This window comes from Natator depressus, chromosome 2, assembly GCF_965152275.1.
Source record: "Natator depressus isolate rNatDep1 chromosome 2, rNatDep2.hap1, whole genome shotgun sequence".
NCBI lineage: Eukaryota > Metazoa > Chordata > Testudines > Cheloniidae > Natator > Natator depressus.
The window spans coordinates 120,789,818-120,812,687 of record NC_134235.1 but is presented as its reverse complement, the minus strand read 5'-3'; the positions used below and the strand labels follow the sequence as shown (position 1 = coordinate 120,812,687).

Here is a 22,870-nt window from a genome sequence, read left to right as displayed (position 1 = left end):
TGATTGATCCCAAATTTTTCTCATTTTGTTTCACAGGAAATATCAATTTTGATTTCTTTCCAATTTGAAACAAAGACTAATTTGTATATTCCAGAACTTTCCCTAAACTGGAAATTCTGGTTCCTGCACAGCTCTAGTAATAACCTCTCAACAGGTGGGGTGAAGTGTTTCTAATTTGTTTCACCTATCACTAATTAATAGTTCCAAGAAAACACTTATATTAAATTCATTAGCTAAACATTTATTTCTGATTGTAATTATTGTTTTGTAATTACATGCTGGTATTTTTCCTCTGAAGAAACTATCAACCTTTTTTTCTCCACCTATAATTGCACTTATACCACACATAAACAGAACAATGCACAGACTTATGAAGGTAGTATAAAATATATTATATTTGTATTTCCTAGATAATATTTATCTTCCTCAACATACCAACCAATTAGAAATTGAAAAGGACTTTCCATTGTGTTAAATATTTACTGTTGAGGGAAGGTGCAATCTTTAAGGGCCTCATTCAGGAAATTGCTCAGCAGATCCTGCTAGGTGCTTCAGTGGAAGTGAAAGGTACTCAGCATTGTGCATCACTTTTCATTGGAACCTAAAAATGTGACTGGTGTATTGCTATGCCAGTCTGACATACTGGGGTATAATCCAGACCCGGGGCTTGTGTGTGTGTGTGTTCTGTGTCATCCGTTGTCTGTAACCTAGGTGCCTTCAATGCCTTTCTGTTGTAGCTTCCCACCTGAACTGCTTGCAACTAGCCACCAGCATGCAGACCATCCCAGATGTGTTTGTGTAACTGCAGCCTGGTAGACACACTCAGGCTTTCACCAGCCTTGGTTATACTGCAGGGTGACCCTGACTTACTCCCAAAAATGTATGTCTTGCACTGTCCAGCTCTCTTCCAGACACTCCAGAAACATTAAATTTGTTGTTCCTTTAAGGAATACACACTAGTTTATCATAGTGAAGTTACTCAGCCACTTCAATGTAAACACCCTGGATTAGATGAAACAATAAAGAAAGTTTATTTACTACAAAGAGAAATTTTAAGTAAGCACAAGTAATAAGGCATAAAAGTCAGAATTAGTTACAAGAAAAATAAAGAGAAAATTATTTCTAGTGTTTAACTTAACAAATTGTATTACATACAAGCAATTTTTTTCACCATGTACAAGATTATTGTCCAAATTCGCCAGGTCAGGACCCCTTAGTCCAGTGGCTGTTTTCTCTTTGTTTTCTTAGCTCTGATGCCAGAGACAGACAGAGGGGTGGCTTGGGGTGTTGCCCTTGCTTTTTATAGGTTCAGTACCCCCTAGGAATCTATATGGAAGCATGATCCCTGCTGGGTTTTTTTTTTCTGTTTGAGATCTCTGTTTACCTTCCCTGCTCAATGACTGTTTACTGCTTAAATGCAAATTAAGGCAAACATACACTCCTCTGGTCAATAGGCCTGCCTTGAAAAGCTTGGTGCTATGTGAGCTTTGAACATGCACTCTTAACATCATACAGGGAAATCTTAACTTCCCATACAGTGTTGCCCCACACATTTTATCAAGACAATACTAACCAGCAAACTGAGTTTTCAAATGATCACTTACAAGGCATACCGCGAACAAAGTTTACTACAATATGTACAGTGTGAACACAGTGGTGTGTTTTGTCACAGTCAAACATCTGTGAGTGAACCTCTGAGACATGAATTTTAAGATACCATATCACAATTTAACACAACTCTGGGGACATTTATCCCATAAATCACTACTAAATAAGTGATTTTTATAAAATTTTGGAATATTGATGGTACAGAATTAATTGATAACTGTTGGGATATGTATGAGTTAAGTAGAGACCTGGGAAGCTGCTAATGTGCTGACATGGCATTGGGGACAAAGGCATAAGAAGGCTGTAGTTCTTTGTTTAATAAATAAGTTGCCATATTTTGCCCTTCCCTGTTGCTTGTAAGAACTGATAAGTGTTGCAGCTGCATAAGAAGTGTGGGGATCTAAAGGATACCTTTTGGGTAAAGCAGTGTTATCTCCTCCTCCCTTCCTTTCCCAGCTACATAAACAAGCCCTGACTTATGGCCCTTTCCTACCTCCCCTGAGAATTGCTCATGGCCCCTTCCTCCCTCCGCTGAGAATTGCTGACCAGGGAGATTTGTGGCAAAGAAATATATTTTCAAGGTAAAACGCCTGTGCAATATGTGTAATGCTGTGCACAATAGATAGGGTGGGTTTACTAACAAAATGGGTGTTTTTATTACTTAATAAGGGTTTTGGGGGTGTTGTAACAGACGTAGGCATGTATATACTAACACATAAAAAGAACGTGCTGTAACTAATTCAGGGCTTACTGGACAATTGGGTCCAGGGGAACAAGTATCACAATAAAGAAGCCCGTACTCATATCTTCCTCTGGGTCAACCTGCTCTTTCTTCTCACAATAACGTAAAGGGGACCAAAACAGGTTAGATTTTATAATCTTTGCTCTCTATTTTAAACCCTATTTTGTTTCCTTTCTGTGTCTTTCATTGTTAGTCTGTTTGATAATCGAAGCAATAGTTGTACAAAATATCACTCTTCAAAAGAAATGACTAGTTATTTTAAATTGCTAAAGGGAATAAGATTAAGATTAAATATACTGTAAGGAAAATTAGGATGAAGTATTGTGTACAGCTAATCAAAACACTGCAGAAATATAGTGCTCACAAACATTAGCATAATTCCAAAGAGCTGTTCAGTTCTACCATGTTCTTGCCCCTCTTTATTTGTTCATCAACATTTGCACAAGTGCATTTTTCCTTTACATTAATTGGGGAATTGCTATTTTTCATGGGAGAAAATCAGTCATCCTTGTGCAAAAAGCCAGCAGTAAGCCATGCATGAGCTTCCCAAGTCTATTTAGCTTAACAATTTATCACTAGAAGGCATGTTTTCTAATCCTTTAATCATTCTTATGGGTCTCCTCTTCACCCTCTCCAATTTATCAACAACTTTCTTGACATAATTTTCCCCCCAGGGAGTGACACTGGATGAAACATTATCTGTAATAAGCAGTTTAAGTTTAAATACTAGGTAAGGGTTTTACTCTACTCTTGAATTTTGTGCAAACTTCCCAGTGATGGTGGCTGGAGATCAGCTGTGCATAAATTTAACACCACATTTATTTCCATTCATCCTGCCTTGCATTCATATTTTTCAAGGTCTGTACTCACTAGGACGTGTGACTGAGATTCTGGGAAGGTTAGGAGAGTTAATTGTCAATGGGCACCTAATTTCCCTTAAGCTCCTTTAAGAATCTTCACCTATAGTGATACTTGAATATTTAGATCTTAGTTATTTTTACTTCTGAGTCTTTTGGATGCTAAGTTTTCTTTAATGAGAATAACAATAAGCTTATTTACTATTGATTTTTAAAAGTTGAATTATCCTAATGGAATATGTTCTGGTGAATATTCGTATCTCTGTCAAGGATCGGGTTAATTCAATCTATTATTAGCATCTTGATTCATTCATCAACTTTCATAGAGCTTGACAGAATGAAAGCAGCAATTGCATAGTGAATTGTGGTCAAATGCCATAATGAAATATTTTCTGAGGCAAGGTCTACACTATGAACTTACACTGGTACAACTGTGTTGCTCAGGGGTATGAAAAATCCACTCCCACTCCCCTGAGTGCAGCAGTTAGGTTGGTATAACTCCTGGTGTTGACAGCGCTATGGTGACAGGAGGGCTTCTCCTGTTGACATAGCTACCGCCTCTTGTGGAGATGGATTAACTACACTGACAGGAGAACTCCTATTTTAACAGTGTCTTCACTGAAGCACTCCAGCAGTGCCACTGCACCACTGCAGCGTTTTATGTGTAGACCTGCCCCGTATAAATTTATTGATGGAAGCTGCCATCGTTCACATTTATCTGACAAATTGGAGTTTAATACTACAGACAAATCTATTGACAAAATAATGACAATATTAGTCAATAACCTATTTGACCAGTTAGACAAACAATTTTAAATAATGGTTCTTTCCCCCCTTTTTCAAGGTCTTTGTCTTCCTTGGTACATATGTAAAAGTGTCCCTTGTTCTCAGTTGGAGCTTGGGCACAAGACCTTTTTAGTGTGGCTGATCAATTTTGGAATTGCTCAGTATGAATACCTGAATTTCTTTAATGCATAAGCTGGTACAGCACCTAGTGCAGTGGAATCCTAGATGCTACAGCAATACAAATAAATAATAGAGTTTTCTACCATACTACCAACACAGAGTACCTAGTCTCTAAACCATAGAAACCAAATAGCTTTGGTTCAAAGTACTTGGAGTAGGAACTACACAGAATCACGTAGCACAGTTAGTAATCTCCAAAAAAAGATTAGCTTTAGTTCAAAGGGATTACAAAGTCTGTAGCACTTTCAGCCTTGCTTTTCAATACAAGAGGTTGGATCCTTCCTCTGATTTTTTTTTCCATTGAGAACTTGGGCTGTACCCATTCTCAGTCAGCCTCTACAAGCCTCCAAATGTAGGAAGCCACAAAGGTCACAGGCTGTTTTGATAGGAGCTTGAAAGTGCTATGGAATATTAATTTTTAGCTTGCCCCACTTCCCAATGGTGGAGTCATGGGCTTTGCCCAGCTCAGTTGCCATGTATGGCAAATAGATTCATCAGGGAACTGACATCAGGGATCAACCAGGAAAGACATTTTTAAAGAGGCCCTGAAATCCAACACTGATATTAACCTGACTTAGAGTTCCATTATGGAAGTTAATGGAGTCCATCATGCTAAAGATTTGCTCCCATTGTCTCATCAAGAATATAAATTCAGGGGACCAAAATGATGACTGGTGACCCCAGAGGATAGCTGTGATGCCAAACTGCTTGGAGATCCTCGTTGAAATGTTACTTTAAAAAACAAACAAACAAACAAAAACACCCCGGAGAACATGGTGGGAAGATGTGTTGTGAGGATCGGGGCTTATTTTTGGCAAACGAATTTTGCTAAAGCAACTAAAGAATCACAGAGAAAGCAAATAGCCCAATAGACAAAACCACAAAGGGATCGGAGGGGAAAACTGGATATTCAGGGAAATTATTGTGCCACCTTTGAAAGAAAAAATAGTTTCCACTCCACCCTAGTTCTATATTGAATTAAACACCTGAAATGTCCTTAGGACATAGGGGCGCGATCTCAGATCCCGAGGGGCATCCATGGGAGGGACTGGATGGAGCAAAGCATCCTTATAGAAACTTCGACATTGGGCCGTACAGCTTATCTTGCTGCTCTCCTTGTTGTTGTGCCATGCCTTGAGATGAATGTTCTGCACGTTGGCCCTTTCCAAGCCATCATTTCACATATGGCATGGGATTCCACTGACTATAAGGAAATCCACACATGAAATGAATAGCAAGTCAGCCACATGACAAGTGGTAAGTGCGGTCTGTTTCACTGTAAGGATGATGTTCATCGCACTGAATCCTCTTTCGCAGTCAGCATTGCTTGCAGCAAGGGTGTCCACTGCAAGGACAAGTTTGTTTTCCAAGAATGTTTTTTCCTTCAGAAGCCTTGAATTCCACAAAACCCAGTTGTGTTTCCTGTTGATTGATTCTCAGTTGATCAGCCAATGCTCTTATTTCCTTTTCCCCAATGTGGGGATTCTCTTGCTATTTTTCAGGCATCAAAACTGACAAATTGTTAATTAAGTTCTTATAATTGGAAGCTCTTTCTTCGTGTGTGCTTTGATCGGCTTTGTCTGAGGCAGTTGTGAATAGTTTTGTCCTCATGTTGACAACAACTGCTTGAATTAATTGAGACTAGTTGATTACTGGGGCTTTGTCCAGCACCATTTAATTTGTTGTTTTTGAACGTCATGGATTTTTCAGCCTTCTGAGCTTCTTCAGAGTGAACTCCTTGATTCTCTTGATGTATATTTTCATTAGGTTGTCTGCTTTTGGAATGGTCATGTCTCATTCTTATAACATCTCAGACAAGTTCTTCAGTTCTGTCAGCACATCCAGCATTAAACAAAGATTTCTGATTAAATTTACAGAACACAGCTTTGAGTGTAGTCCTTGAAATTTAATACATTTGCTTCCGACTCTTGACCAGTCTTGTGAGGCCACCTCGAAGTGTTTTGCCAAAGCAGGGTATGTTTGCCACACTGCACTGACTGCTCTCCATTTTGATGCCACCCACCTTAAATTGAACACTTCGCCAATTTTTTGGAAGTGCAATGTGTAATTCATTGGCATGAGCACTTAGTTCATGAGTTTTTTGGTGATTGACTATACAAGGAATATAATTAATCCAAAAAAGCCTTAAAGTCAGTTGTACCTCTGGTGACTTCTAAATCTTCATCAACAGCAATTCCAGTCTATAGTTGAGGCAATGCCATAATATCACATTGGAAAGCTACAACAAATGGACTTTCCTGACACCAGCTTTGACTCCTAACATCACATTTTTGCCATCACTACAAAAGCTGATCAACACTTCCAATAATAGTGTTCTTTAGTGAACCCACAATGCAGCAGGCATTTTAAAGTTTCCCCTTTAATGGCTACTGCTGTTGGACTTTGCAGCTCAATCAAGTCCAGAAGAAATGTAAATGGCCTCATAATTCCATCTGTACTGGCATTCAAAAAAAATGATGAGTGGAGTTTCCAGCGAGAGTAGTCGATTCATCGACAAGTACTGTAATTTTTGACTTACTGTCGAGAATATTTTCATTTCAGTGGCTATATGATTGATTATGTCTCCACAAACTGTTCTACTATGCATCAAATGCCACATTTCAATTCCATTGATTTGCTATAGATCAATGAGGCTCTCATGGTCACTGAGTGGTCAATTTGTTTCGGCAATTAATAGGTTGTTTGGAATACGTGAGCAGTAGTTTCAAATGCTGCTGCTTCACTTTTAGCATTCAGATTAAGGAGATTCTTTTTTAGCCATCGCTTGAATTCTTTCAGCCTCCATGTGAGCTGCAGATTTCTTATGTTCATTTATTTTTTACAAAGGGAGGACAGCTCAGTCTCTTTATTCTTTCTATATGAGGATATTTCACAAGAGGCCCAGTTTGGAGAGATGTTAACCCCTCTTGCAGAATGCAGCTTCAATTCTGAAACGTCATGACATACTGTGGACCCAAGTTTACCACCTGAAGCAAAAAGCCAGTAGTTTTTCTCTTTGAACTCCTCAAACTGCATTTTTGACCACGCAGCAGGGTATGGTGGTAGAGTATCAGTTTTCTTATCCGGCAATTCAGCAGTTTCATTTGTCTCCTCTCTTTGTGGCGCCTGCAGCTCACCACATGACAAAGGTATAAAAGTGCCAGTACTTTTCCCTGTGGACAACAGATTTCAGCTTCTTCATTTGTTGCTGTTTTTTGATTGACATTTCCTCACTTTTACATTTAAACAGACCCGTTAGGGTCTGTTGAACATGTATCTTCTTAGGCGGCATTCCCCCCACCACTTACTGTCCTCCTACTGTTAATTGCGTGCCTGACAAGACTTGACCAATAAGAAGCAAGCAAGCACGGTTACCATGTGGTGGTATGGCACTCAAAAGTTAATGTTTGGAACAACCATGTGAACATCTTCCTGTGAAAACAAAATCTTGTCTTGCTTGACAGTCTAGATCTATCTCGCTGATCCATTTATGCTCTAAATGGATATGTATATGTACAGTATGGATGGATCTCTCAAAAAAGATAGCTTTTTCACTGTAGGACCAACAGCCCCCTCGGGCAGGACACCATTAAACAGCACCCAGCAACCCAAAAACTGGGCGCCACAGACACACCCAGCCAGGCCTTGCCTCTTGCAGAAGTTTCCAAGGTGTTAGCCGTGGAAACACTGTCTTCCCCATCCCCCCACCCTTCTAAAGGGTGTCAGCGGCCTCCCTACTCCGGAGTCCCAGGTTGTGTGCCTGGAGAATGCCCCTGGCTGTTGGAATGGGTGGCCGTTTGCTTGCACAAGGACAGTAAATGTCAGTAATACTGTATGTATGTGTATGAATGTGTCACAAACAATGCATCTGCGGCCTGCCGCTGACCAGCAGCAACCCCAGCAACCGGCCCTCACGGGCTACTGCCTGCAGAGAGCCAGCACGTGTTGCTGTGCCTGGCGCTGGGCTGGGTCCACCAAGGAGTAAGTAACCGAGGCAAAAACCACAGCCAGCCAGCCAGGGGGAGAGGGGCAAGGAGTTGTGCTGCGCCATGCCCACCAGTGCCCTGCCTGCCCTAGACCCTCCCTATTTCCTAGCAAGTTAACAGATCAAGGGCGCAGCAGGCACACCAATGGATGGCTATAGTAGGGTGAAGGAGAAGTGAATGAAGGACAACTAGAATAGCCTTCATGAAATATACAAGATACTTAGAGAAAATTTTGTCAATTTCAGACTTGCAATTTGCAGGACACTGAAACAAAACAAGTAGAGATCTGAGATCGCTCCCCTATGTCCTAAAGACATTTCAGGTGCTTAATTCAATATAGAACTAGGGTGGAGTGGAAACTATTTTTTCTTTCAAAGGCGGCACAATAATTTCCCTGAATATCCAGTTTTCCCCTCTGATCCCTTTGTGGTTTTGTCTATTGGGCTATTTGCTTTCTCTGTGATTCTTTAGTTGCTTTAGCAAAATTCGTTTGCCAAAAATAAGCCCCGATCCTCACAACACATCTCCCCACCATGTTCTCTGGGGTTCTGATTGTATTTGTATATTATACTATTGGATCCCCTCATCCAGGGCAAAAAAGAACTGCCCCTTTGTCACACCAACAACTGTGAAACAAACAAGGATACTGGAAATGGCCCCCAATCCTGTGGGTTGAACCGCGGAGGGAGCAGCTGAGTTTAAGCTGTTATGCAGGTGCTGTGGGCAGGCTTCTCCCTCAGCCAGTCCCCCTCTTCCCCACCACAAGCTGGAGAGGAGCCGCTGCCAATGTTGAGTGCGAGGCGGGGGTAAAGTGTGGAGCCTAGCTCCCTTATGCAGCCTGGCCATACCGGGAGGAGGAAGGAGAGAGAAAAATGTGACTGTGAGTTTTCACTGTCCAGGCTTTTATTAGCTCTGAGTTTAAGCTGTTATGCAGCCAAAAGAGGTGAAAGTAAGCCAGTACTGAATGCTTGGGCCACTTTCTTACCAGTACGCCGTACTGTGAGAACGCGGACTGTTGGAGGACTGAGGTTTACAAGCGTTATCAGACACCAGGAGGAAGGTCCTATGGTGAGAATAAAGAAGGTGTTGGGAGGAGGCCATGGGGAAGTAGCCCAGGGAGTTGTAGCTGTCGCACGGCTGTTCCAGGAGGCACTCTAGACAGCTGCATTTCACAGGGCCTTGGGCTGGAACCCAGAGTAGAGGGTGGGCCTGGGTTCCCTTCATTCCCCCAACTCCTGGTCAGACACAGGAGGAGGTGACCTGGACTGTGGGTTCATGAAAATGGCCAAACTGAGGGCGGCCGTGAAGTTCCAAGGCAAGCAAATCCGCCAATAAGTGCAAGACCCACCACGGTAGAGGAGGAACTTTGTCACAATAGGAAAAAAACATTATTTTTTTCCTGAAGCAGTCCAACCAGTGATATGTTAGAGCACAGCTTGTGGTGGTCTGACTGCAGACCTTTAGTTTTCAGTATGAATCATTCTCCGATAGAAAACCAGCCTTATCCTTTTTTGTCTTTCAGTGAATTTTGCTGCCTACCTTCTCAGAACCTTGAGATTATTTTTGCTATTAGCTGAAAGGCCATGCTGTCAGAGCTACTTGGCCCAGCTGCCTCAGTCTTTGCAATCTCCCTCTACAACAATGAAGCTGTTGCATGTGAATTCACTGGTAGTTGGTTGAGTTCCCTCTGAGACCAACGGTGGTCTAGGACTCTTGGCATAGATATGTGCCTTACTGTGGCTAAAAGCCCATGCTGTCACACAGGTGTAATTCATAAATGACTGACTGCTTAAAAATTGGATAGCAATAGATCATGAATCCTAGTGACGATTCAATCTGATAAGAGATTATGAACAAAAAGAGATCTCAGCCATGCTAGTAGCTGTTCCCATCATTTTGCACTGACTCTCTTCAGAGTGACATACACACTGACAATCCTGGAATCTTACTATTATATAGAGCAGTGGTTCCCAGACTTGTTCCGCCACTTGTGCAGGGAAAGCCCCTAGTGGGCCGCCCCGGTTTTTTTACCTGCTGTGTCCACAGGTTTGGCCGATCGCGGCTCCCAGTGGCCGTGGTTCGCTGCTCCAGGCCACTGGGAGCCGCGATCGGCCGAACCTGCGGACGTGGCAGGTAAACAAACCGGCCTGGCCCACCAGTAGCTTTCCCTGCACAAGCGGCAGAACAAGTTTGGGAACCACTAGACTAGACTCTTGCACAGTAAAACTAATAGGGCAAAACTTAGCACACAAGATTTCTTATCACATACATTTCTAACACAGTTGTTTCAGCAATAAGGTTACGTTTTGTCTAGCTTTAATTGGTTACAATGAATTTAGCTTTAAACAAATTCTGAAAGGCAAAAGCTTGGGCAATTCCGTAGAAAAAGTGATCTCATTTACCTCCTTAAATAATGCTTTTCTTTCTCACTGCTAGGTAATTGACTTTCAATGAGCTGCCCAATCCCAGCAATTCATCAGCCTACCTTACTTTCTCCACAAACCAAATGTCTAACGGTAATCAAGAAGCCATTATTAAATGTCTTCAAGAGTTTACTTATTCTAGAGCTCTTTACCTTAAATGGTTCATTTGTCACAAGCTTCCCATTCTTTTGCTATTAACAGAGGAAATGTGTTGATCTCTCATGTTTTTGGGTGGATTGTATTACAACTCACACAACGACCTAAACTTCCCTACCATGGCAGAGTATGCTATGGTTAATGCATTTGACTAGAATGCAGAAACTCAGCTTTGATTCCCAACTCTGCCACAGACTTCCTGTGTGACCTTGGATAAGTCAATCATCCATGACTCAAGTATTTTCAGGAAGTCTAATACTTCCTTTCTCCCACCCTTTATCTCTCTTGGCAATTTAGATGGTAAGCTCTTTGGAGCAGTGACTGTATGCACAACATCTAACACCATAGGGCACTGGTCTCAATCGGGGCATCTAGCTCAACTATCATACTACCTGAATCCTGGCAGGTAGGGAGGCCTGCAGAATGCCACAATTACTGTATTCTGTAGCATGCCTCCAGATAAGAGAAATGGAATGTGAAATATATCCATGCTTCCACAATAGTGGAAATAGTAAGAAAATGAGGGGAGAAATTTATTCCATCTCTTTCCATGAAATAGGAAGCACAGCATCTATGCCACAGCAAGTTTGTCCCAATTTCCACTGGAATCTACCAAGCCAATGTCCCAGGATTCTGAAGCCGTCTCCCCCTGGGACGTTTGTATATAATTCTGCCTTTAGTGAGGAATTTGGCCATGGATTTTTTTTTGTTTCAATTCACAACAAATATAATCAGCTCCCTGAAAAACTGTAAATATGAAATACCACATACGTGAAGGTGACAAAATGATTCAGCAGTTCTGCTCTTCATATTCTCTGGAGCTGTTAAATGTCTGAAAACAAAATTCTCCCCATAATATATAGGTTTGCATTTTTAGCTTTCTGGATTCATAACACCATCAACCCTCCTGCAGGCATTCTTTTCCTCTCTAAATATTACTTTCCCCTTTTCGTTCTGGGGATAGGCTGTTTCTGACGGCCAACTGAAAGCATGCTAAATTCCATGCAGTTTAAAATCTGCTGCTTCTCCTTTTTGATGTACCTTTAATTATAGGGTTAAGTACAATTCTTCAAGTTTATAGCGCAAAAGTTTATAGCACACTGACTGACAACTCTACTCCCACTCAATCTGTGAAGAAGGCCAAATTGCATTTTTAATTATATTCGGTGGACTAGAGCTACAACATGGAAATGTACTACTTTGATAATTTTCCTCTGTAGTGCAGTTACATTTTCTTTATCTTCTGATTCTGCAGTGAGAATTAGTGGTTAACCGATCTCTTTATTGAGGTAAGGGCTCAGCAGGGATACCAATTCATTTCAATCAATGGTAAATGGTTAGCTCCAAATATAAGAGAAAGTAGTTAGCTACTAGCTATATACAAAATCAAACTCCTTATAAAATAGACTACCAGCCAGAGCACAAATAAAGGTCAAGTGTGAACAAACAATTCTGGTAGGAAAGGATTAATGCCAGCCTCCAACCCAGAAGCATATGGAGAACATAATGAAGAAAACATAAAAGTCAAGGCTTAATTCCAATGTTTGCACAAAAAAGTATAATTGAAGCTCAGGACATTTAACATAGGGCCAATTTCATAAATTAGGGAAGGGTAAGTTATGGTACCATCACTGCTTGACTTCTCCAGGGATTTCCGTATAAGGGAGTCAAATTTTGAACACAGGGGTAAGCTTTTCAAAAGCTGTTTAGTGATCTAAGAGTCTAGGTCCCATTGAAAGTCAAATGGGAATTAGAATCCTAGGGGCCATACCTTAAAAGTGGGCATGGCAGAATTCAGTTTTTTAAATTTGCAGATCTGTTTTTACACAATTGCACAAAATTAGAAGTTTTAAGCATTTATTTTCTATTCTGTAGAGTTGTGGAAAATTTTTGTGAGGTCTGACTATTTATTTATTTAATCACAACGCCTACTGTCATTAAAGTGTTATCACCATTCAGAGACACATTGTCAACGTTGCATCAAAACATACAATGTAAACATCCTTTAATTAAACTCTTAAGTTCTCCAGCAGCATCTTTCTTTGCCTCTCTGTACATTTCAGTTATTATTGATGGAAATATTTGTGTGTGGATAGAAAACTCTAATCCTTCCAAACCTATTTAAAAGATAATTAGGTGTTTACAACAGTGCCTAAGTCCCACTGAAATCAATGGAAGTTAGGCACCTAGGTACCCATCTGCATCTTTAGGTGTCTAATATCTTTAAAAATATGGCCCTTAGCAGACCGTGATTTTTAAAAAAAAATTACCCTATTGATCCATAAAAGTCCTTCTATGATGGCTTTGTGCGCTGTTGAATCAGCACATTTCCCAGTTACCCTTTGGAAAAATCCAGTCCCAGATGCAGCCATTTGGAAGCGTGTTGCATCTGTTACTTGTGTGTGCGTGTTAGTATGGCAGATCCCTCCACAGTTCACCATCAAATCTGTAATGCCCATACACTCAAAATTCTCAGTCTTCCTGCCTTACAACCAGTTTTAACTCAGAACACTTCTAATCAAACTATACAAAGCACAAGATCCCATTGCTATAGAATATCCCTGCACCAGCCTTAAGTTATAGGTTAATTACATACCTAAGAGTATTGCACATATGTGATAAATAAAGGCGAAGGGGTAGCTCTCTGTTATGGACACCCAGCCATCCAGTTAGCTATAAAATCCCTCTTAGTAGCTGTTCTCTACTTGCTTTACCTGTAAAGGATTAAAAAGTCTCACTGCTATGCATAGGTAAAAGGAAATGAGTGGGCACGTGATCAAAAGAGCCAATGGAAGGCTAGAACTTTTTAAAACTGAGAAAAAACTTCCCCTTTGTCTGTCTGTCTGGTTGTTCTCTCGGGGAGAGGGGGACAGAGCAGTGATGTTGTAAGAAGCTTTGAGCCAGGTATGAAAAATGATCTGTATCAAACTACTCATTTGAAACCCCAGATATATAAGTAGATCAGGAAATCTAGAGGAAGACATGATTAGGTTTATCTCTTTTATTTCTTTGTGGCTTGTGGATTTCTCTGTGCTAAACCCAGGTGCTTTTGTTTTGCTTGTAACCTTTAAGCTGGACCTCAAGAAAGCTATTCTTGCATTTGCTCTTTTTAAATCCAGCAATAAGCCTGAGATTTCAGATGTATTTTCTTTCTTTTTTAATAAAATTTACCTTTTTTCAGAACAGGATTGGAGTTCTGGGTCTTAAGAGGTTTGTGCACATTTTTTTTATTAGCTGGTGGCAACAGCTGATTTCCTTTGTTTTTTCTCTCTCAGCTCTTCCCCAGATGGGGTGGGTGAAAGGGCCTGAGGGTACCCCACAGGAAGGAATTCCCAAGTGCACCTTCCTGGATTCTCAAAGGGGTTTTTCATTTGGGTGGTGGCAGCATCTACCCATTCAAGGTCAGAGAAAAGCTGTAACCTTGGGAGTTTAATACAAGCCTGGAGTGGCCAGTATTAATTTTCAGAGTCCTCGCGGGGCCCCCACCTTCTTCACTCAAAGTGCCAGAGTGGGGATTTAGCCATGATAACATATATTAACTAATTTTCACAACACATCTTGTAGAGTAATGTTCTATTTAAGGCCTAAATGTTAATATATTATCTTTGCATTGTCTTTTGCTTTGTCACCAAATTCTGAATCCATTGAAATCAATAGTAAACTCCCATTAACTTCAGTAGGACCAGAATTTAGACCATATACTACAGGGTGTTAACTGCCATAGGAAAAAAAGGAATCTACCAGCTGATCAGATTTGAGGCGGGGGGGGGGGAGGGGGAAGGGGTTTGTGGGATTTATAAAAGTGTGAAATTTGCCAGAGACATAAGGCATGATCTAACAAAGATTTTCAGATATGGGGCCATTGCCAATTTATGGCATATTGGCTATGGCAGCCATTGTAAATTCTGAATGATTATGGTATTTATTAAACCATTCTACTGTATTTTTTGTACATTTATTCCTATTGTCTTAGGTGTCCTAAAAACTAAAGGTGTGAATTGTGATGGCTTGACATCATACAAAAATATTAAGAATTGACATGCTCTGTAGTGTCACCAGGGAATATTTACTTAAAATATTAATGGTAGAAAAATAACACCATAAGGACATCAAGTTACATTTTTATTTCCTAGCAATATCCTGTTATGCATAGATAAGTCTGAAATGTTATGTCTCAAAGAAGGAAAAGGCAGCTTACATAAACATGCAGCCTAAAATGAATTAAATATGAAAGTTTTTCTGTGTTCAGTAAAAAGTGAAAAAAGAAACATACTTCTGATGGTATATTAATTTTCACTGTAGAAGACCTCCATGAAGCTTCAACCCTCAGTATTGATAGTCGAGTCTGCAAATGTGCACTTCAGCCACAAGGCCCATGTTTGCTCAAAAAACTAAGTGCAGGGGATTTAGTAGCCAAAGAGGCCACGTATCATGCAAGATGTTTGTCTCTTTGCAACAAAGTCAGGGATAAGAAAACCGAGAAAAACAATGCAGAGATGATGTTAACATGGGATTGCCTTAGCTGAACTGGTAGCATGCACTGAAGAGACAAGACTGAAGATATGGCTCCAGTCTTTAAATTAGAACATGTCTATACAGCTGGGGTTGATACGGGCTAGATGCTTTCCCAACCTTGAACTAGAATTCCCTTTCATACATTTCAGATCTCCAAGCACATAAAGAATGACACAAATTGCTGCTTGCCTTCAATCAGGATATTGAACATGACCTCCAAGAAGCATGTGAGGAAGACTGTGATGAAGAAGCACTTTATCTGTTCCAACCAGCAAAAATGGGACATGTTTCAAATGAGAACAGCTTAAAGAATCTGTGTTTGAATCACTGTTGGCACTGATGTCCATGATATTGGATGATCCAAACATTAAAACCCAGTTTCCATTAATCCAGCTACCCTTACTTTTGGTCATAACTATTGCAGTACATCAGCAACATCTCTCACCATGAAGGAACAGAAAGTTTGTACCACAACAATGCTAGAGAAGTGCCTTTACCAATCTATGTTGGTTTGGTACTTCATGCACAGACATGAAAAAATGAGCCAGTATGTACAGTAACTCCTCATTTAACGTTGTAGTTATGTTCCTAAAAAATGCTACTTAAGCAAAATGATAAGTGAATCCAATTTCCCCATAAGAATTAATATAAAGAGGGGGGCTAGGTTCCAGGAATTTTTTTTCACCAAACAAAAGGCATTGTATGTACAGTATAAGTTTTAAACAAGTTAATACTGTACATAGCAATGATGATTGTGAAGCTTGGTTGAGGTGGTGGAGTCAGAGGGTGGAAGAGGGTGGGATATTTCCCAGGGAATGCCTTGCTGCTAAATGATGAACTAGCACTCGGTTGAGCCCTCAAGGGTTAACACATTGTTAATGTAGCCTCACATTCTACAAGGAAGCAAGAATGGAGGGAGGAGGCACAATAGACGGATGGCAGTGGCTGCAAACATTCCCTGAGGACACTGAACATGCTGATGAACCCACGCTATCCCACTGAAGCGCACAACTCCCTCCACTTTCCAAAGTGCCGGGGATGTAAGTGTGTGAGCGACAGACACACACTGTGTGTGTGTGTGTGTGTGAGAGAGAGAGAGACGTGCATTGCCCCTTTAAGCATGCTGACCCCACTCTAAGTACACTGCCATTTTAAGTAGATCAGCAAGTTGAGACAGCAGCTGCTGCCAGCAAGCTCCTTCCATCCTGAGCCCTGTTGTGTCTTCCCACCCCACCCCCACTCTGTAGATGGGATACAGGATCGGGGAGGAGGGGGACACCCTGGCATCAAGCACAGCAAGCAGGAGGCTCCCGGGAACAGCTCCAAGGCAGAGGGCAGGAGCTGCGCATGGCAGTGAGGGGAGAGACACCTGAACTGTCCGGCAATTGATAGCCTGCTGAGTGGCTGCTGCACAGGGAACTTAGCGGAGCTGATGGGGGCTGCCGGTCCACCCTGGTTCCAAGCCCCCACCAGCTAGCTGCAGCGGGCTGCTCTTCCTGCAAGCAGTGGACAAAGCAGGCGGCTGCCAAACAACGTTATAAGGGAGCACTGCGCAACTTTAAACGAGTATGTTCTCCAATAGATCAGCGACATAACAACGTTAACCGGGCTGACATTGAGAAATTACTGTACCTTCTTTAAACTTGGGTTGTCCATCTCTCCGTCATGGCAAACAGTGCATGCCAATGCTTTCGAGGATGAGAATGTACTTTTTCCTTTTAAAACGTCATGGTGATCTGTTCACTACTGAAGCTATAAGCAATGTAGTCCACAGCAACAGACTCCTTTCAAGAACTGGGATATCAGCATCCCAGTACTGAAGTGGAGGAAGTTCTCAATGGTATTGCCACCCCGGACTGTGAGACTGCAGCATCAATGAACAGGACTATATCATCATTTCCTGAGTCTTACACAATTGTCCCTCCGTTGATCCTTAATGCTCCCATCCCTGCCACAACTGGTGAAATCAAGGCTGACTGCCAACTGATTACCCAAGGCATGCAAGAAGAATGCAGGTGGCTTTAAAAGTACGGCAAGCAGCAAGTCTGGGTACCTTCACTGGAGATTGATGTTTCCTGGGCAGCTTACCATGGTAGCAAACATCCAGGGCTAGACTTTGCCCCAGCCATCACTGCACTTCTTGCCCTCTCTCCAGATTCAAGTCTGTGGCAATGATTTGTCACACCATGGATCTGATAAGGAATGTTGTACAACACCTAAATCCTTCCAAAGTGCCAGTGATCACTGTGGATCAGCCCCTTTTCACCATAACCAAACAGATACAGTGGAGTTGGCTTGGTGGGTATGGAGAGGACAAATATGTCACAATGCTGGGTGGTCTTCATCTGGAAATGGCAAGTCTAAAGCTGATGGAGATTGACTAGCTGATAGTGAATGGACAGAAGCCCTTTTTGAGGCCCAAATAGCTTCCCCAGGAGCAGCTGATTCCCTCCAAGTGTCCTATGTCACATGTACTAGGCATGTACTTTGCTCTCTACATCTCATGCCTTGGAAAGCTGTTACCCTGGTTCTTTGCATTAGGTCATACTAATTATGCTTTTTGGGTGCCTGTTCACTTCTGGGATATAGTAAGTCTTCTGATAGTGCATCCAGACACAGCTAGAAAGCCCCTAAAGGGAAACGTCACAGTTGGCAAGACACTGTGTTTTCTCTGTAATCGCACTTGACCAAGATCATGAGCAAAATAATGCCATAATCAATGGGATGGTGGAGCTGTTAGTCTAACTCAAAGTCCAGAGGCTCTTCAGTGTTGGGTGATAGTGGGACCAGAAGTGTCCCGGTTGATAGGAGAATTTGAAGCCACAGCAGACAAAGGAACCACCCAAAAAGGGGCTAACACAAAGCACCATGAGGAGGCTTCTACTCATGGTGAAAAGGGTCCCTGCTGCTTTTGCACAACATGTCAAGGCATTTGTTGAGGTCGGATGTGGACAACCTTCCCTTGGAAGAGAATGTTGACTTAGTTAAAAGGGACTTCAAGACATTGTAAACCCTGCTGCAATTGTTGGTCTTAAGGAGATTGAGAAGATTGAGCAGCAGCAATACACCACATTTGTAACAGATTGCAAAACAAAACTAAGCCATTAACAGAGCCTATCAAGCATAGTAAACTCCCATTGTTCAGCAGACCACCTAAAAGAGAGATCTCGAAGACCAACTTGCAGCTCCCTCTTCTCAAAGCTTGCTAAACATGGGATGGCAACTTTTTCTTTCAACATGAGAATCTGGCATGTCCTCCTTCATTGTTGCAGATTGGAAAACTACACCTTGCCAAGAAATCTGGCCTAATGGCTATGTTCAACTGAAAGACAGTGCTCCAGCAATTGATGCAATAATTTTTGATGGGACAGTTCTCATAAACATGTTGAAACCAGTTGCTAGCAATGCACTTGACTATGCTATTGAAAGCTTTTAAATTTTATAGCTCAAGAGACAGCTGCAGTGTTGTAGTTGGGATGTTTACATTGCCCAGAGTTTCAAGGCCCAGACCAGAAGCAACAGAAGACAGGGAGTCAAGAGGAGTTCCAAGGCTTATATCCCTCTATCACTAAACTGGGGCACAGGGAGGGAGTGCAGATTCTGGTTGGTACTTACCTTAGGCAGCTCCCAGAAGCAGCGGGCATGTTTCCCCTCCGGCTCCTATATAGAGGCACGGCCAGGCGGCTCTGTGTACTGCCCTGTCTGCAGGCACCTCCCCCACAGCTCCTACTGGCCGAGGTTCCTGGCCAATGGGAGCTTTGAGGGTGGCCCTTGGCGTGGGGCAGCGTGTGGAGCCCCCTGGCTGCCCCAAAACATAGGAGCCAGAGGGGGGACATGCCAGCTGCTTCCCAGGAGCCACATAGTGCCGAGGCCAGCAGGGAGTCTGCCATCCCTGCTGCACGGTGCCACCGACCGGAGCCATCATGATCCTTTTTTAATCAGGTGTTCCAGTAGAAAACCAGACACCTGGTCACCCTAACTTGATATATACCTTCTCATGAAATAGCTTCTTCACTTGGCCTAAACAAATCAAAGGCTTCACCAGTGTTTCATGCCTCTTACTGGTCGCCGCACTGTCTGCCTTTGCTAGAAGAGGAAAGAAGTCCTCATGGAAGACGTGGAAGGCATTTTGCAGAAGTGACCCCTGCTTTTCTGGATTTGTCTGCTGCACCACAATCCATTGTTCAGTCATCTATCCTCTGTTGGGATGCTTTGTGGTGGTACTGTATGGCAGAAAAAGTAGCACAAACAGTGCTGATGAGCTCTGCAAGCAGCTCTTCACACAGAAGGGCAGAGCTATGGAATTCCTCTAACAGAGTGCTTGGTGGTTCTTCTCGCAGGTCAGGTTCCCCCACCTCACTCAGGGGGGTGGGGGAACCTGACCACACCCAGTTATCTACACTGGGTAGTCACAACCCAGACCCAACTTTCCCACTCTTTGCAGGGGTGAGGGTGAGGAGGATGGAATATGACCTTTGTGGGCCTCCTTAAGTTTCTTTGGCTGGGGGATCAAAATGAAAGTCAGACCCCCACATCTTCTAAGATGGGCCCAGCAAAAGTGTGTGTGTGTGTGGGGGGGTGAGTCAACAACAGCCCCAGTGCAATGTGTTTGGAGAAATCCCTCTGGCTGGGTCTCTGAGACAGGCTCAGCCTGGGTGTCTTACCCTGGGAGTCTGCTGTACTCTCATCAGGGTCAGGTGAAGGTTTTATGACTAGGAGTTCCCTCCACATCTTTGAGAGTCACTCCTGCAATCTGCTGCTTAGGGCAATCCTTCTTCTCCACCCCCTCTCCCCCCATTCTGACTGTAGCCTCCTGCCTATCATATATGATTGACAGGGCTGCAGAGGTGGGGCTAGCCATGCTGCCTGGGCCTCGCTGGCCCCTTCTTTGTCCATGTGGGGACTAAACACCCTCCCACTGACCAAAGTTGATCTGGTTCAACACAGGCGAGTTGCATACCAACCAGGACACTGCTGGTGTCAGGCCTTGATACCTGCTTTTCAGCATCCCTGACCCAAGGACTGGAGATGCGTTGAGGGCACCAATGGATGGTGGACAACCTTCCAGATAGGAAGTGATTTTCATGAATTGCTAAGATGTGGCTGTGGGTCAAGGGGACGGGAAAGCACAATTGTGTCAATGCAGCACTGAGTTGTACTGCTCAATACCATTTGGGTGGGGAATGTGATGTTTCAATATATTGACTGTGAAAGACTTCTTTGCTTCTTAATTTGTTTTAGGCTGTATGTTTATGAAAGCTGCCTTTTCAATCTTTTTCAGACACAGCAATATCCTGTTACACATAGATCAACCTGAAATATTATGATTAGCAAAAAGAAACGTTCATGAACAGAAACCTGTCAACTTATTGTGGTGGTCTTCTATATAACAAATATTTTAGTAAATATTCCCTGGTGAAACATGACAGAAAATGTTAATTCCTAATATTTTTGTATAATTTTGAGCCATCATAGTCCATTGCTTTAGTTTTTAGGACATCTATGACAATAGGAATACAACGTACAAAAATATCCCCCTCTTCCCGGGATGGTTTAATACCATAAACAATTAGTATCAGGAAAATGTCACTAGAAAAAATTTATTTTAGAATATAAATGGCTGCCCCTGACAAAATGGTATGAGTTGGCAATGGCCCCAGTAGCTGAATCTTTATTAAGGTCTTGCCTTGAGACTCTGGGAAATTTTATGCTTTCATCATAAAAACCACAATTCATTTACAAATCTGATTAGCCATTCAGAGTGTTGCTTGCTTGTTTTACAAATGTAAACTGAAGCTTGGAACACAACAAAGAAACAATTAATCATCCTAATATATTTACCAGCAAGAGAGGATCTAGGCAGAGGGACTGGTAGAGATAAATCAGTCATGGAGCAAGCATGAATTAAAAAAAATCCCCTGGAACTGTGAGATGGTAAAATTCTAAAGATTAATCTTTCTCTCCCTTCCCACAGCTAATGTTGTGGAAAGAACAATAACAATAAATATCAGGCAGTGAGTTATGAGACGCTCTGCAACTCTAATTATGCATATCCCATTCTTTGCATAGCTCTCCTTTCTATCCTGCTGTTTAATTCAACCTGTTCTGAATCCTTCATTAACGTCATGTTAGAGCCCAGTGACTCATGACTTTTAGCAAATATTAAACCTTTTCTTTTAAAACAGACTTGTTCAGCAGTTGCACTGGACTAGGGTATTTCATTTAACCATTTAACAAAGCAATTAAGAATGTTGAGTTAACTGGAGCTGGAAAAGTTCATGGACCTTTTGACTGCCCTAAAACATTTTCAGCCTCCATTCAAAGCTGCTGCTAGCATCAGGCTTCAGGAGGAAATTAATATGAAGCTACAATTTAGGCCAGGTATACACTAGAAAGTGTTTGACAGCATAGTTTATACCAGTTGGAGAGCACAATAAGCTATACTGGCAAGAGCACTTTTATGCAGGGTATAACTGCATTTATACCAGGGAGCTTCTGCCCATACACAAACATGGCAAACAAACAAAATCACCACCTAAACTGACATTGCTACACTGGCAAAAGTTTCTAGGGTAGACCTGACCATAAGAAAGGTCTGTACTGGGGCATTTTCCAATTATAAACTATTTTGGGGGATGCTACTGGGAATAGTAGTACTGAAACACAGTAGAGCAATCCAGGGAGGCAGGTCAAGGACAGACTGCTAATGTTCCTGTCAGTCCCACAACTGAATAGCTCATCATCGTAAACAACTGCATCTCTCCACTGCAGCATGGTAGCTCTTGGTCTGTCTGAAGCCGTATGTGGCTTTTCTAAAGTGAGCTTTGTATAGCATTTGTGGCTTTTAATAGTTGAGCAGAAAAATCTTCAGTCCAAGTTCACATGCTTGTCGTGTTTAAGTCAGGAGCTTTTATTGTTGAGGAAACCTGGCCTGGTCTTGCAAGGTGCCCTCAATATCTACTAGCACAATGGGAGTTGAGGGCACTCAGTACATAGAAATAGAAATAATAGCAATGTAGGGGTGAAAGAGACCTCAAGAGGTCATCTAATTCATCCACACCACACTGAGGCCTGGTCTACACTGCGCGGGGGGGGGGGGGGATCGATCTAAGTTACGCAACTTCAGCTACAAGAATAGCATGGCTGAAGTTGATATATCTTAGATAGACTTAGAATCACTTACTTCACATCCTCGCAGCGCAGGATCGACGGCTGCCACTCCCCCATTGACTCTGCTTCTGCCTCTCGCCATGGTGGAGTTCCGGAGACGACGGCAGAGTGATCGGGGATCGATTTATCGCGTCTACACTAGACGCGATAAATCAATCCCCGATAGATCGATCACTACCCGCCGATCCGGCAGGTAGTGTAGACATGGCCTGAGGCAGGTTTAAGTATACCTAGACCAGCCGTGAAAGGTGTTTGCCTAATCTGTTCTTAAAAACCTCCAGTGACAGGGATTCCACAACCTCCCTATGTTACCTGTTCTAGAGCTTAAAGTTTTTTCCCTTATATTTAACTTAAATCCCCCTAGCTGCAGATTAAGTCCATTTCTTACAGAAATCTCTGCCTCTCACAAGACAAGAGAGAGCTTATAAAACATGAAATGAGACAGTT

The 22,870-nt window shown here is 42.2% G+C and overlaps 1 pseudogene; it reads right to left on the bottom strand.

Moving 5' to 3' along the window:
• Window positions 1-5,241: 5,241 nt before the first annotated feature.
• Window positions 5,242-19,445, bottom strand: LOC141981874 (E3 SUMO-protein ligase KIAA1586-like; annotated as a pseudogene).
• Between the last annotated feature and the right edge of the window lie 3,425 nt (window positions 19,446-22,870).